Source organism: Lagenorhynchus albirostris, chromosome 15 (genome assembly GCF_949774975.1).
Source record: "Lagenorhynchus albirostris chromosome 15, mLagAlb1.1, whole genome shotgun sequence".
Classification (NCBI taxonomy): Eukaryota; Metazoa; Chordata; class Mammalia; order Artiodactyla; family Delphinidae; genus Lagenorhynchus; species Lagenorhynchus albirostris.
The window spans coordinates 60529285-60546819 of NC_083109.1; the positions used below are offsets into that span (position 1 = coordinate 60529285).

Here is a 17535-nt window from a genome sequence, read left to right on the forward strand (position 1 = left end):
TATTCTTTTCCATTATGTTTTATCACAGGATATTGAATATAGTTCCCTGTGCTATACAATAGGACCCTGTTGTTTATCCATTCTATATATAATAGTTTGCATCTGCTAACCCCAAACTCCCAATCCATCCTTCCCCTGACCCTCCCTCCCCCTTGGCAACCACAAGTCTGTCCTCTATGTCTACACATTAGTTTTTAGTGCTTTTTAATATAGTTTTTCTTAGTAGAGTCGAATACACACATACACATTTCGAACATTTCCATCACCTTAATAAGATCCCTTATGCATATTTACAGTTCATGTTCATCCTGACCCTAGGAAAGCCCTGAGTTCTATTATGGAGTAGAGGAGGAGACCCAAACTTTTCAGCTGATGCCTGGATGGGTATTATCCTTGAGGAGCCATATTCACTCATGAAAATGACTCAGTAGGAGACTCTCAGATGGTCAAGTTTGGGATGTAACTTCATTCCACCCTCTCCTCCACCTTTGGTCTCAACAGTTGTCAACAATTGGGTCAAAAACTAAATTTTGAAAACCTGGTGAAAATCTCCTCCAAGAAGAAAGGTATACATATCTCTACACTCAAAATCTGACAATTTTAGATGCCCCATGTGTGAATCCCAGTTTCAGGATCCTTGGTCTTTCTGTTGTATGCTTGAATATCTGTGGTGAGGGGGAGGCCAGTGCTACCTGAGGCAACCCATTCTACCCTGGGGAGCTCTATGCCCTGGGAAGCAATTCCTGTCCTGGTGGCTCCCACTTACCAGTTCCGGGATAGTCTTTGTTAACTACAATATGGAACGGGAGACTGAGGAATTTTCAATCCCAGAGTTAAATAGGAACCTACAGAAACCTGCATGGGAATGATTGCCAAACCTCTAGTAGACTTTCAGGATGGAGAGGCAGTGGGAGAGCTCAGAATTTGGAAAATCCTGGCTCTATCATGTACTAATTCTTTGTCCTTCAGAAATACTGATAGCCTTTCTGAGACTAAAGTCCCTTTTGTAAAATAGAGAAACTTTGCACATAGTAGGTGTTTTATCATGGATGAATTTAGATTGAAGTGAAACCTCATATGAATAAAAAATAGGACCCGGGCTTCCCTGGTGGCGCAGTGGTTGAGAGTCCGCCTGCCGATGCAGGGGACACGGGTTCGTGCCCCGGTCCGGGAAGATCCCACATGCTGTGGAGCTGTTGGGCCCGTGAGCCATGGCCACTGAGCCTCCGCGTCCGGAGCCTGTGCTCTGCAACGGGAGAGGCCACGACAGTGAGAGGCCCGCGTACCACACACACACAAAAAAAATAGGACCCAATACCACAAGAGATGGAAAAGACGAGGAGGAAAGGGAATTTCCGTGTCTAACAGCATCCTGAGAAATGAGATTATCAAGTCTTTCATACATAGACCTTTTAAAATTTTTTAAATCAATTTTTTTAAAGCAGTTTTAGGTTCACATCAAAATTTAAAGAATGTCATATAGTATGTAGGCTTTTCAGATTGGCTTCTTTCACTTAGTCATATGCACTTAAGTTTCCTTCATGTCTTTTCATGGCTTGATAGCTCATTTTTTTAAAACACTGAATACTATTCCATTGCCTGGCTGTACCACAGTTCACTTATCCATTCACCTACTGAAGAACACATACTTTTTACTGAATAAAATTAGGTCTCCATCTTACAGTTGAATGACCACAGCACGGAATGAGCAGATGACAGCATCCCAAGACTCCTCCCATTGATCCAGAGTTCCACCAAAGTACCACAAAAGACAAGTCTGAGGTCTCTAGCATCCTAACACCTAAGGCAGGAGGTAGATGGGCTCCAGACTGGGCATTTATAACTGGCCTCCTGTTTACATTTCTTGGGGTGAGAAAAAGATGGGCTTCAGGCCAAACGTATACAACTTGCCTCCTGTTTGCATTTCCTGAGACAGGAAATAGATGGGCTCCGGGTTAGGCATTTACAATCAGCTTCCTGTTTGCCCTCCGAGATGTAAGTAACCACAGAAACAGGGTAAATAGCCAGGCGTTGTCTCTTGAGGATGCCCTAAGATAACAGTCATGGCAGGAACAGAGAGGGACAAAGCCCTGTTTGAGTAAAGGATCAAGAGTCATGCATTTCCCATCCTTGGGGCAGGGGAGACATTGCACATGTGCAGAAAGGGTCCTTGGGGGTCAAAAAGGAGGGGGCACCACCCCATAATATGGGATGCTAAGGCCGCCCCATAGGCCTCTGGCCTGGAATCCATTTTGGAGAAAAGTTGCACATGCATGTTGGGGAAGGTCCTAGGGCAGGGCAGGTGTGGAAAAAGAAACCAGATAATTGGCCAAAGGTAAACAGAGACCTGGAAGAACTGCCCTACATAAATGAACGAACCGCCTCTTTACTGCACTCCCGCGCATTAGGGAGGATGCCCACACCCTTTCACTCTGGGTGTGCATCTCTGCCTTGCTTCTATCTTAACTAAACAGTTTCTCTGTGTGCTCTCCCACTAGTTGTTGTGCTGTGTCTCTAATAATAAACTTTGTACCTGTTTTTACAGTTTTTGCCTCCATGAGAAATGAATTTTTCACTGGGGGCAGGAGCCAGGGAAGAATAGCTTCTGGCCTCTAGCCCTTCCTGGCCTGGTGGCTAGGATTCCTGGTTTTCATCCAGGCTACGCAGGTTCAATTCCTGGGCAGGGAATTAAGATCTCGCTTCGTGCCACCGCTTACTGCTCCCTCTCCGAGATCACACCCACCAACCACATTGAGAAAACAAAGAAACAAAATTGATTAGGTGGGGATGATGGGATTGGCCCGAAAATCTCAATGCAGTATCTCCACCAACTATAATCGCTGCTGAGTTCCATCCCCCTCCAAAGGGCTGACCCACTTCCCTAGGATGAGTGCTCTTGGAAGTTCAAATGCAGGAAATACGGCTCCACCCTGCCTTGTTGTTATCCCCACTTAACTTCTAGGGACAGTACTGGGTTAGGCACTTGATTGAACCAGGTGTCTGAAGACCTCAACTGGCAAATGCAAATGATGAGACTTGAAAAAAAAATCAGAATTTTTTGCCTTGGTTTCCTGAAGGCTGAATTAAACAGAACTTAAATACTCTGTTTTACTTTTTATTTGTTTTTTTCTGGACTGAAGCTAGAACTAAAGGGGATTTTTTTTCTCTCCCTTTCCAAAAGATACCAGGTGAGCCAGAAACAAACACGCATTTTCTAAAACCAGTGAACCATGGCATCAGAATTTTCTTCAAACCATACCTGAACCAAACTTACACTTCATACAGTTGGAGTCTCTCAGCTAAATTGGCCCCAGACATGGAGTTGTTTTACCCAATTTAGAGCCAATATGAAACAGGTCTCTCTCTCGGCTCTGTGGTTGTTATTGTTTTGGGTTTTATGGCCCCATTCTGTCTCTGCTTCTTTGCATCTTGGTGGCTCTCTCTCTTCATCCCTCTGTGTCTCTCTGTCTTTTTGTCTTTCTGCTTTTTTCTTTCTTTCTGTCCTTCTCTGTCTGTGATCTTTCTTCCTCTCCCACTGCCTCCTTCTGAAATGCTCGTAATATAAGGACCCTGGAGCAGACAACCTGGGCTTGAAATCACCTCCTGTCTCTGGGCATCTGTCTCTTTATCTGTCATACATGCTTAGAAGGGTACGCGGCATGTAATAAGCATGTTATAGTCAATCATTATTATTATTTCCCACATTTGTATAGCCGACTTCCCCAGGTAAGTTTCTGGGACCAGCAAACATGGTGACATAGCAGATTGGAGAGAGAAGACTTTGGGAGAGAAAGACTTCATGGGTTGAGGGAAACAGAAGCTAGAGACCTAGCTTAGTTCTCTTGGCTGTGCAGTTTCTCCTCACATCTTTTACAAGAAGCAATAGGAGATGTCCCAGAAGATTGTAGGGTTTGCACAGAGAATGTCATGATTCTCATAGCGTTTTGGCTATTGAATCTACACTTCCTCTAGCCTAACTTGTGAAATCTGTGAAAGCAAGAATTTTGAGGAGAGAAAGGGGAAGAGAGAGAAAACATGGAAAGGAACGTAAGAGAGGAGAAAGAGGATGAGAATAAAAGAGAATGAAGAGAGAGTTAGTGAGAGAGAGAGAGAGAGTAAAAGGAAGAGAATATGAGAGGGAGAGGGAGGGAGATTCACTGAGGCCATAGACCAATGTTTTCTGCTAAACAGAGTAAGCGAGACCAACCTGCATCCTTGGAAGAAAAGACGCTGTGGCCCATATTATTGCTCCTAATCATACATTGCACTAAATGCAAACCTATTATCTGTTCAATTTCATTTTAGTACAATTCACTGTACTGCCGCAGCCTCACTTTCCAGCTGAGGTGCCACTTTTGTAAGCAAAAGTCAAACTCCATACAGCAAAGATTTGGCTTCTTAGCAACTGAAAGAAGTTAGGCTGAAGAAAAGAAAATAAAGTACATGGCATTGCAGAGTTAAAGAACAGAGATACTGATGCATTGCATTTGGAAGCAACAAACAAAAAACAACCCCCAACAAACCCATGCCATGCCATCTGCAATCGATATGCATCATTACATTTAATGAGATGGCTGGGTTCTGGGAGAGTTCCAAGCCAGTGCTTCTCAACCTTCCCTGCGCAATGTAATCACCTGAGAGCTTTCAAAAGAAAAAAATCTCAGTGCCCAGGTTGTACTCCCCAGACTGGTTAAATCGTGGGACCCAGGCATCAGTATTTTCAAAGCCCCCCAGGTGACTCTAGTGTGTAGCCAAAGCTGACAACCTCTGATCTTAGATAACCCAAAAAGCCAAGTCATAACGTTTCCAAACTCTGTAACCTGACTGCAGCGGGTAAGGTAGCATAAGAGATGACGGCACCTGTTGGGTAATTAAGGTAACATGTCAGGAGATTATGAAAAGTCCATCTGTTTTGGATAGGTGATGCAGTCTAATCAAATGATATTCTTTATGAGCAGCTATCCTAATTCCCTGACATTTGGTTTGCCCCCAGTGTTTGATGACCCTTGTTTGCTGCTGTCTGTTCACGGCCATCTGCTGCCTGTGATGGCCGTGGAGAGGAGCGTCGTGCAGCCAGGTGAGGTGTGTAGTGTTGTGATTTTCCTGCCTATTAGTCTCCTAGGAGTGAAGGAGTCTGTACCAGGGCGTGACCCTGCCCCTGTGGCTCAAGCACTCATTATTTACCTGTTATGGGTTGAATTGTGTCCCTGGTCAAATTCATATGTTGGATTCCTAACCCCCAGTGCTTTAGAATGTGCCCCCCCTTTTTTTTTTAATGAAGTACAGTTGATCTACAGTGTTGTGTTAGTTTCATGTGTACAGCAAAGAATATACATTCTCTTTCAGATTCGTTTATAGGTATTACAAAATATTGAGTAGAATATGACCTTATTTAGAAATAGGGTCGTTGCAGATATAATTAGTTAAGATAAGGTCATACTGGAGTAGGACGGTTCCCTAATCCAGTGTGAGTGGTGTGTTACAAAAAGTGGAAATTTGGACACAGAGGCATGCACACGGGCAGTACATCACATGAAGCTGAAAGCAGAGATTGGAGTGATGCACGTACACAAGCCAAGGAACACCAAAGATTGCCACCAAACCTCTAGAAGCTAGAGAAGAGGCATGCGACAGGCTCCCCTCACAGCCTTCAGAAGGAGCCAACCCTGCTGCCACCATGATTTCTGACTTCTGCCTTCCAGAGCTGGGAGACAATACATTTCTGTTGTCTAAGCTACCCAGTTTGTGGTTCATTGTCACAGCAGTCCTGGCCAATGAAGACAGCACCCCAGCCTGGAAGAACCAATTCTGCCCATTGACGGGAACAAGTAGAGGGTCTCAGGCCTGGGAGAGGACAGGCCCTAAACTAATCAACTGCCGTGGTTCTAACCCTGATTCCAAACCAATCCCCATAATTGTTGCTCCCAACCCCCTCGTGCTCATGGTATCCACTGCCCCCAGCAGTCCGACTTCATAGGCATGTGACCTGTGCAGTGTCCATGGCTTTTCATTGGCTGAGTCCTTGCCAGGAAAGAGAAAGGAATCGTTCTTCTTCTTGATGGGCTGTGCACTTAGAAGGCCTCCGGGTGTGTTTTAATTCTCTGGTGTCGCCATCTTGAAATTCTGAATCATTTTCCTGGGCCCAGCATTTTCACTTTGCACTGGGCCCTGCAAATTCTGCAGCCAGTCCTGTTCCCAAGCCTCCCATTAATTTTCCTTCCTTTGATCAGATCCTATCTACTTCTTCATAGGGATTTCGCATTGTTTCTGGTCCAGTAATGTCCCTGTCTTTCTGTTTTCCAATGATGTTATGAAGGTTCCCTTTTTTTTTTTTTGCGGTACGCAGGCCTCTCACTGTTGTGGCCTCTCCCGTTGCGGAGCACAGGCTCCGGACGCGCAGGCTCAGCGGCCATGGCTCACGGGCCCAGCCGCTCCGCGCCATGTGGGATCTTCCCGGACCGGGGCACGAGCCCGTGTCCCCTGAATCAGCAGGTGGACTCTCAACCACTGTGCCACCAGGGAAGCCCAATACTCACCTTTTGGTTTCAAATTCACATCTCTTATACTTTAAGCCTGTCTTTCCTGGTAGACCATGAACTCTTAGAAGTTGGGATGATTCTGTTTTGTTCTATTGTTAAATCTCTGGAGCTTGACACAGTGCTTGGAACATACAGAGAAGGAATCAACACATTTGTCAAATGAGTTACTGACTGTTAGGTGCTCAGAAATGGTTACTTACTGCACGAAACTGGACCCATTCTCATAAACACCATGGGCCTCAGGAAGACTGCTTTCGGGAGGAAGAAACCAGGTGTGGGAAGTTGAGGTGACAGGTTCGGGGTCACATAGATAGTAACAGCAGTGCTAGAACTTTTTTATTATATTCAGAAAAAAATATTCCTTTCTATTTGGAACATGGCCCTGAAATGTGACCCTGACACATCCTAGATCGCATGACTCATACTTTGTCTTCCATGATCAAGAGCAGGGGAAAGTGTAACAAAGTAGAAGCCTTTAGAACACAGGATTTTATGTTGAGCCCTGAGATGCTAACATCTCATAGAAACTCAGACTCTGCGGTGCCTGGATTTTCCAAATGGATGGCTCTCCTTTTATTAGGAGCACAAACCAAACCAACCCCAAGGGCTCACGGCAGAACCTCGTTTGTCTCAGACAGACTTGACTTGACTCTTCTTTCAGGGTTTCCGTTGCCTAAACAGGGTGGCTATTCAACAAGCAGCAATATAGGGTATGGGTTCTATTTCTTATAAATCATGTACCACTCCATTGATTCTTTTTAATCCTTATAAAATAGGTGACATTTTGTGTGTATTTTTTTTTTTTATTTTTTAACATCTTTATTGGAGTATAATTGCTTTACAATGGTTAGTTTCTGCTTTATAACAAAGTGAATCAGTTAATACATATACATATGTTCCCATATCTCTTCCCTCTTGCGTCTCCCTCCCTCCCACCTTCCCTATCCCACCCCTCTAGGTGGTCACAAACCACCGAGCTGATCTCCCTGTGCTATGCGGCAACTTCCCACTAGCTATCTATTTTACGTTTGGTGGCGTATATATGTCCATGTCACTCTCTCACTTTGTCACAGCTTCCCCTTCCCCATATTCTCAAGTCCATTCTCTAGTAGGTCTGTGTCTTTATTCCTGTCTTACCCCTAGGTGCTTCATGACCTTTTTTTTTTTTCTCTTAGATTCCATATATATGTGTTAGCATACAGTATTTGTTTTTCTCTTTCTGACTTCACTCTGTATGACAGTCTCTAGGTCCATCCACCTCACTACAAATAACTCAATTTCGTTTCTTTTTATGGCTGAGTAATATTCCATTGTATATATGTGCCACATCTTCTTTATCCATTCATCTGTTGATGGACACTTAGGTTGCTCCCATGTCCTGGCTATTGAAAACAGAGCTGCAATGAACATTTTGGTACATGACTCTTTTTGAATGATGGTTTTCTCAGGGTATATGCCCAGTAGTGGGATTGCTGGGTTGTATGGTATTTCTATTTGTAGTATTTTAAGGAACCTCCATACTGTTCTCAATAGTGGCTGTATCAATTTACATTCCCACCAACAGTGCAAGAGTGTTCCCTTTTCTCCACATCCTCTCCAGCATTTATTGCTTCTAGATTTTTTGATGATGGCCATTCCGACCGGTGTGAGATGATATCTCATTGTAGTTTTGATTTGCATTTCTCTAAATGAGCATCCTTTCATGTGTTTGTTGGCAATCTGTGTGTCTTCTTTGGAGAGATGGCTATTTAGGTCTTCTGCCCATTTTTTGATTGGGTTGTTTCTTTTTTTGATATTGAGCTGCATGAGCTGCTTGTAAATTTTGGAGATTAATCCTTTGTCAGTTGCTTCATTTGCAAATATTTTCTCCCATTCTGAGGGTTGTCTTTTTGTCTTGTTTATGTTTTCCTTTGCTGTGTAAAAGCTTTTAGCTTTTAAGTTTCATTCGGTCCCATTTGTTTATTTTTGTTTTTATTTCCATTTCTCTAGGAGTTGGGTCAAAAAGGATATTGCTGTGATTTATGTCATAGAGTGTTCTGTCTATGTTTTCCTCTAAGAGTTTTATAGTGTCTGGCCTTACATTTAGGTCTTTAATCCATTTTGAATTTATTTTTGTGTATGGTGTTAGGGAGTGTTCTAATTTAATTCTTTTACATGTAGCTGTCCAGTTTTCACAGCACCACTTATTGAAGAGGGTGTCTTTTCTCCATTGTATATCCTTGCCTCCTTTGTCATGGATTAGTTGACCTTAGGTGCATGGGTTTATCTCTGGGCTTTCTATCCTGTTCCATTGATCTATATTTCTGTTTTTGTGCCTGTACCATACTGCCTTGATTACTGTAGCTTTGTAGTATAGTCTGAAGTCTGGGAGCCTGATTCCTCCAGCTCTGTTTTTCTTTCTCAAGATTGCTTTGGCTATTCGGGGTCTTTTGTGTTTCCATACAAATTGTGAAATTTTTTGTTCTAGTTCTGTGAAGAATGCCATTGGTAGTTTGATAGGGATTGCATTGAATCTGTCAACTGCTTTGGGTAGCATAGTCATTTTCACAATGTTGATTCTTCCAATCCAAGAACATGGTATATCTCTCCATCTGTTTGTATCATCTTTAATTTCTTTCATCAGTATCTTATAGTGTTCTGTATACAGGTTTTTTGTCTCCTTAGGTAGGTTTATTCTAGGTATTTCATTCTTTTTGTTGCAGTAGTAAATGGGAGTGTTTCCTTAATTTCCCTTTCAGATTTTTCATCATTAGTGCATAGGAATGCAAGAGATTTCTGTGCATTAATTTTGTATCCTGCTACTTTACCAAATTCATTGATTAGCTTTGGTCGTTTTCTGGTAGCATCTTTAGGATTCTCTATGTATGGTATCATGTCATCTGCAAACAGTGACAGTTTTACTTCTTCTTTTCCGATTTGGATTCCTTTTATTTCTTTTTTTTTCTCTGACTGCTGTGGCTAAAACTTCCAAAAGTATGTTGAATAATAGTGGCGAGAGTGGACATCCTTGTCTTGTTCCTGGTCTTAATGGAAATGCTTTCAGTTTTTCACCATTGAGAACGATGTTGGCTGTGGGTTTGTCATCTATGGCCTTTATTATGTTGAGTTAAGTTCCCTCTATGGCTACTTTCTGGAGGGTTTTTATCATAAATGGGTGTTGAATTTTGTCAAAAGCTTTTCCTGCATCTATTGAGATGATCATATGGTTTTTCTCCTTCAATTTTTTAATATGGTGTATCACATTGATTTGCGTATATTGAAGAATCCTTGCATTCCTGGGATAAACCCTTCTTGATCATGGTGTATGAGCCCTTTAATGTGCTATTGGATTCTGTTTGCTAGTATTTTGTTGAGGATTTTTGCATCTATGTTCATCAGTGATATTGGCCTGTAGTTTTCTTTCTTTGTGACATCTTTGTCTGGTTTTGGTATCAGGGTGATGGTGGCCTTGTAGAATGAGTTTGGGAATGTTCCTTCCTCTGTTATATTTTGGAAGAGTTTGAGAAGGATAGGTGTCAGTTCTTCTCTAAATGTTTGATAGAATTCGCCTGTGAAGCCATCTGTCAGGACCTATTTTTTTTTAATAATTTTTTCTTTCTGATTACATTTATACATTGAGTTTGCAGCAGCATATTTTGTGTGTGGTATATCTTGTGGAATGAATGAATGGATGCATAAGTGACTCTGCAGGACCAGAAATGAAAGGTATCCTGTGGAATGCACGCCTGCTAGTAATCATACTAATCCTATGTGGAATATTATCCCTGATCTCTATTGGGTTTGACACTTCTCAAACACCTTGTTGGAAATGGAGACAGTAATTCAAAAGTAGCACTTAATCATAGTATTAGATGGTGCAGCTAAGTGTCATCATACACATGCTTCCACAAGGAAAGAAGTATATTATTAAAATTAAATCATCTGAGTAGATTGTATAAGGAATTGAGCATAGAATGATGCCTTCCCAGTTCAGGGTCTAAAAGACAGATTGAGAAATAAGTAACCCGGATTTGTAGATGAGGGCTTTGGTACGAATTGGCTGGGATTTGGGGGCAAGTCACTTTACCTCTCTGGGTCTCAGTTTCCTCCCCTGTAGAGGAAGGGGCGTAAAGCTGGTGGTTCCTCTGATTTTTCTTTTACCCTATCAAGCTGGAGCTAGATATCCCCCTATGAAAACACAAGGTTTTATAAGAAGAAGAAACTCAACAGAGAAGCACATCTTGTAAATGGTAGATATTTGATTCAAGCCCAGTCTTTCTTTACCCTCAATCCATTAACTTTCTACTATTATTTTATTTATGTCATCCCCCCCTACCTGAAATTCCCTTATTCACTCAAAAACAATGAAATGCATCTTGGGTACCTGTAACGGTCCCTATTGTATTGAAATTTGCTCTCTGTACAAAGACCCAGAGCCCCCTCTTCCTCTCTGACCCTGTGAGATTTTCTGGCAAGCATTCTGCTGCCCTATACTCCTTCCTCAGCACCTAACCGTGCTCCCTAAAGTTCTACAACTTTGTAGTGTACACCAGTGGCCTCATGGGTTGGGAAGGCTATATGACATAGCATAGAACATGAGCTGAATCCCAGAGTCAAACACATATAGGTTTTATATAGAGGTGAAGGTCCTCACCACTTTCTAGGTGTGTGACTCTGGACACAACACTTTATATCACTAAGCCTTAACTTGTTTATGTAAGGGGACAAAAAGGGGACAATGATGCTATTGTGAACATTGTTGGTTGCCTAACTAACAGTCATTCCGTCTTTGTTGACAGTAGGGTACTGTTTCATTCAGGCATTCAGGGCAAGGCGTCTTGTCCCAGGGGATGAATTTTGACTTCTAGCTTGATCATAATAATCCTACTCCCATTTGTCAATGACTGCTTTAGATTAGGCCATATGACCATTTCTGGATCATGGGATACGAAGGGAAATCTACTGGAGAATACTGGGGAAAGATTTCCCTCCTAACAACAAGAGAGAGACTTGAGAAAAGAGTGAGCCCATCTTCCTTTCTTCATAATTTTAGATGTTACTGATCCTATGATTGTTGGCGCCATAGCAGCCTCTTACAGTAATGAGGGGAAAACCAAGAAAATCACAGAAAAGCCATACAGAGCCCTGACAGTGTTTAGGTGCTGAATCTACTTTCTCTGAAACCTCTATCTCTAGATGTTTTATTAAATGAGAAATAAATATCGCTACTGCTTAGACATTTTAACATTTTGTGGGATCTGAAAGTTACATTATGTTACATACACTCTTTAAGTCAAAGAATACAAAATTTAAAATATGAAAATCAGGTGTGAAAATAAATATTTATTTAGAATAAAAAGAAGCCGCAGCAGATTCCAAATTTTAAAAGCTGACAAATGTGCACATCACAAAATTTAAAAAATATTTTTATTAATGATTAATAAATAAATCTCTGTAATATATATATTTTTAACATCTTTATTGGAGTAGAATTGCTTTACAATGGTGTGTTTCTGCTTTATAACAAAGTGAATCAGCTATACATATACATATATCCCCATATCCCCTCCCTCTTGTATCTCCCTCCCACCCTCCCTATCCCACCCCTCTAGGTGGTCATAAAGCAGCGAGCTGATCTCCCTGTGCTATGCAGCTGCTTCCCACTAAAAAATATGGAATGTGTCACGAATTTGCGTGTCATCCTTGCGCAGCGGCCGTGCTAATCCTCTCTGTATCCTTCCAATTTTAGTATATGTGCTGCCAAAGCGAACACCTCTGTAATATTTTTATCCTATATGCTCAGGCTGCATACTCTGTCTTCATATGACAATAACTTGATAAAAATACTTTCTATAGAGAAAATAAATAATTCTAACTAACTTTTTTTCTAGCATGGTTGATGAAAAATTAATACGGCTCTTGATGGTTTAGAAAATTTACTTTCAGTTCCACAACTCATTATTAGTAATGACATGTAAATTTTTAGGATTATCACTAAATTTGGGAAAAGCTCTAATGAGTTTGTTTCATATATGAGTTGTATGCTTTAAAAGAATTTCCCATAGACTAGCTTCTGACTCCATATACTTCAAACTTAATTTCTCCTCTGTTCCCTGCATTTCTTCTGTCCCCATTGCAATACCACCTCTGGCCCTGCTATTCTGGATCAAAATACTAGATGAGTCAGCACAGTGTGGCAGGAGTATTCCTGGAAGCCATAGGGATAAGGCATTCACGGGTAGCTAGCTTAGAGTCACTTAACAATTCATGGAAATGAATGAGAACCACATAAACATATCCCACTAAACCCCATCCTGATGTATTACTGCAGCTCAAGCCCAAATCCCCAGATGCTCTCAGCCTCTCTAGCACTAACCAACATGAGGGGATGTGTAACAAAAAAGAACCCCCAGGAGAAAGAATTCCCAGGCTTAAACCATTGCTGTTCAAACATTTCACTTTTACAAAATTTCAAAACAACATGTGATGATGGAAACACATTGCTAGGGCCTTAGAAAGGACCCGTGCAAGTGAGGGGGCCGTAAAACGTAAGCTTTGTTTGCTTCACGTGAAATACATCTTCCTCTTGTTACAGTCATGCCGTGAGAATTGAATGAACCCATAATATAAATAAGGTGCTTATTACCTTATTACCTGGCACATAATGAAGTTTGAAATATGGTAGGAACTATTATATTTTAGTAGTATTTATTAGTATTATTTAAGATGGTACCTCCCACAGTACCTCCTTTTTTCCCTCCTGAATGTGTTTTCATTGCTGGGACCAAAGGACGGAAACAAGTGTTTGACCCACACCTCTGGGTAGATACACTTTTAGTTTTCCAATATGAAATCTGTTCCTGATAGGGCTTTAGTTTTCAAGGGTTAAAAATTTCTAAGCCTGGTGAGGGTGAAGGTCTCTATAATCAGAGTGAACAGGAAATCAAAGTGACTTCTTTACAATCAATAGTTTTATGATTACTTTTTAAAATTACATCTTTGCCCTAAAATCGGCATGCTATATTTAGTCACCATCACCAAGAGACATCTGCCCAATGAGGCAACAGCACTTTTTATAAGTGATACGTCATCTATTTATTTCATCACCAATGAGGCAACAGCACTTTTTATAAGTGATACGTCATCTATTTATTTCAGCAGCTAAGTACCTTCTGGCACAACAAACAGCCACCTTTGGAAACAAAGATGGAATTTTGGTTGCCTTAACAGATATGGGTTGTCTAAAATTACAGACAGCGCTAATTAACTGGAACACAGAATTAGAACCTACCGTTCAGAAAAGATGCAAGAAAAAGAGAGTGTCGGAAACTTTAGCACTGGAAAGCGAAGCTGACTGTTTCAAGGATGCTAAATTGATGATAAGAATTAGGTACCGTTGTTAAAACTCAGTAAACAAAGCCTGACAGGTTGTGGCTGAAATAGAACATTTGTTTGCTCAAAGAGAGGGTGTTTAAAGTAAACTCCCTTTCACTGACAAAAAATTATGAATAAAGCTAGGGGAAAAGATACTACTATCTGTGGGAGGGGAGACTGAAATTGACCATAATTTCATTTATGTTTGACTAACAAGTGAATTTTTTTTCTGTCAAATACACCTTAATTCAAAGAAAATAGCTGTTATTAGTATTCTTGAATTTAGAAACTGAATGAATTGCTTGAAGTATTTAAAAAAATATTAGGAGAGGCTGGTGGAGTCTGGTCCTTCCAAGAGAGCCTGATTGGTGGAGTCAAGTGAAAAAGGCAAAGTTCTGAAGTTTCAAAGACTGGAACTTTTGTCCTAGATGCATGTCTAATTCACTGGATGATCTCAGTCAAATTACCTAAGCGATCTGGCTGATAAGGACAATAATCATCCCTGCCTCCTTAGTTAGTAATAATCATGGAACACTCTGAAAACTGGAAGGCACTGCATAAAAGGAAAAGTGGCAATGGCAGTAAAGCACGGTGATTAGGAGCCCAAAGCGTATGTGAGTCAGGACCAGCCTTCGCTGCAAGCCCAGCCACTAACCAGGTATGCGGTCAAGGGCAGAGTCCTTACCTTCTCTTCAGAAACAGCTCTAGCGATGGTCAGATGAGATCATGTACCTGAATTAGTTAGTTCACCTGGGTGCATCAATAGCCTAAAATGGTAATAACTTAAATATGAAGAAGATGAGATCCAAGGCAAGCAGTCCAGGCTAGCCTCTCTGCTCCATGAGGTCCTTCCTGGATCCAGGATCCTCCTTCCTTGTTGCTCTGCTATCCCTAGGCTGTTCTCATTTGCATCAGCAAAGATGGCTTGACAGCAATCTGAATTCCAAGCAGCAAGATGGAGGAAGGCAAGGTAAGGGGAATAAGGGCACCCCCCCCCATCTATCTATCTATCTACCTACCTGCCTACCTGTTATTTCTATCTACTTTTCTATAAATAACATGTTTGACTTTTATCATTATGAGCCTTAAAAATTAAACAATGTTTTTTTACAAGGCACTGACTTGCAAAGTTCTGAAATGCTTCTGAGACCAAAGTTCTGAGACCGGTCACAGTCATTTTAGGCTCTTTAATGTCTGATCTGTCAGAGGGAGCCTTACCCTTGGGCTGCAGCAGCTAAGGGGAAGATGTCAGTCTGGGGAGACAAACTTGTCCCAGTTTCCTGGTATGTTCTGCATTTCAGAACTAAAAGTCCTGTGTTCCATGATCCCCCCACTCAGTCCTGGGAAAACTGAGATGGTGAGTCACCCAAGATGCCCTATCGTGGGATTCCGAGAGACCTTTGGGGATAAAACTGGGTTGGAGCTTCAGGAGAACCAGTTGAGGCACCCGGGGTGTCAGAGATAGAAGGGGCTTTGAAAATATAGGTCAGAACGTCATTTTATGGTTAGACTTGCTGTATATAAGAAAGGGAGAGATGTGACCATGGTTATGCCATTCCTAAGTGGAGAGGTAGGTAGAATAAATTTCAGAAGACTGAGAAGGAGGCCATTCTCCAAACACACCTCCACCATGGGTGTGTCCTGGCATGGCCTTTCCGTCCCATCTAACAAGAAAGTCCATTCACAAGCTCTGTTGATGTGTTAGACCATGAATACTCAAAGGTACCCAAAGCCTCTCCTCTTCTTTTTTCTTTCTTTTTTCTCCTATAACTCTTGTATTAATTGGAGCTCTGGTGATTACAGATGAAAGAAACATAACTCAAACTGGTTTCAGCAGGAAAAAGGAACCACATTGGCTCATATGACTAGATTCATAAATAAGCCAGCTTCAGGCACAGCTGGATACAGGGGCTCAAATCACAGTTTCATCTGTGCTTCTATCTGAATAAGTTTTGTTCACTGGCAGATTCTTCCCCTCATGGTGACAAAATTGCTGCTGGCACCCCAGACTCACTCCCTTGAAACCCGTGGAAAGAGAGTTTCTCTTTTGTAGTACTCATAAAATTCCCAGAATTGAGTTACACAATTCTGACTTGGTCACACATGCCCATGATTAGGGTCAAAGAATGGAACATGCTGATTGGACAGCCTGCCTTGTGTGCTCATCCCTGGAGTGGGGGACTATGAGGTCAGCCCCACATGAGATCCATGGGCTGTGTGAGAGTAGAGAGGGCTGGTCTCCCAGATGAAAATATTGATGCTAAAGATGGAAGAAGGGAATACGGATGCTCAGTAGGCAAAAATCAGCAGATGTCCATAACATCTCTTGAATTCTCTCCTCTCTTTTCTTTCTCTTCCTTCCCCTACCCTACATTCTCTTTCTCCCTCCTCCCTTCTCCTTCTCTCCCTCTGTGTCTCTCTCTTCATCTCTGTCTGTCTCTCTTTGTATTTCTCTCACCGTGATAGCCATTATGCAAGATGCAAAGATGAACCTCTTGTGGTCCCTGACTTCAGGCAGTTCTCAGATTCAAGATGAGGGACAATTAGATAACAAACTCTAATAAAATGTGATATGCTTGGGGAATGCAGTCATACATATGCACATGAATAAATAAATAATGATTGAATGAATGAATGAAATGATATAGTAGAGAAATATGCAAAATTCCCCCAGGCACACAGAAAAAGGAGGGATTAATTTCATCTGGATCAAGTGAACGCTCAGGGGAGTTTTCAAAAGGAGACATTTAATCTGACTCTGAAGGATGAGAAGTTTGTAATATTTTCAGCAGAAAGAGACCCCCATGCAATCACAATTAAGGTCTTTATCCTTGGCTGCACGCCCACCTCCAAATCTCCTTGTGGAATTTGAAGAAGATCCCATGCTCAAAAATCAGGAAATTTGGACAAACACAGCCTGTCACTAAATTTAACCTCGTGTAAGTCATTTATCCCTTCTTGTCGTCAATTTTATCGTTTGTAACAGAAGCAGATGGAACTATTTCTGAGGCTCTTTATAGCTCTAAAGACAAGGAATTTCTCTCCCGAAAATATGAAAGACCCTTGCCTTAAAGAGTGAATGGAAGAATCTTTGATGCTGAGATTCTAGTTAAATGTGCTTTGGGGAGCCTACAAGTATACATGTGGGGACAAACTGGTCTACCAGATGTCTGAGTCAGCTAGTTGATACTCTAGGTATCTATGAGTATATCTTTAATGGGATATTAAGGAGAAGAGGAAGCAAGTTGTCCCTAAACTGAACCTGGGTCATCTTATCACATTGTCTGAAGTCATCCTGCAAAAGTAGCAACAACTAGAAGTGAAGGCAACTGCAGAGCCATTAGGGGATTTCTGTGACCAGATTAATCTGTTCTCTCTGAGTCCCACCGTTTAAGGATCATCTTGGTAAGTCTTTTTTGTGGCTTTCCCCGCCATGAGTTAAATTTTGCTTTCTTGTGGCTGAGATATCCCCCTTGGCCAACAAATGAGATAGAGTTAGGTGTCCTAAAATATGTGTACAGTTTTAAACTATCACCAGGTTCTGTTTTCACTTCTTAATTTAGTAAATAGGAGGAAAACAAATCCTCCACCACCTCTCTGTGTTGTAATCTTGTATTCAAAAGTCCTGTTAAGTTGATCTCCC

General features: G+C 41.5%; 1 non-coding gene across 1 annotated transcript; it reads right to left on the reverse strand.

The window, feature by feature from the left end:
* Positions 1-12184: 12184 nt before the first annotated feature.
* Positions 12185-12291, reverse strand: LOC132506577 (U6 spliceosomal RNA). Its single transcript, XR_009535898.1, has one exon. It is a non-coding gene; the product is annotated as a U6 spliceosomal RNA (small nuclear RNA).
* Between the last annotated feature and the right edge of the window lie 5244 nt (positions 12292-17535).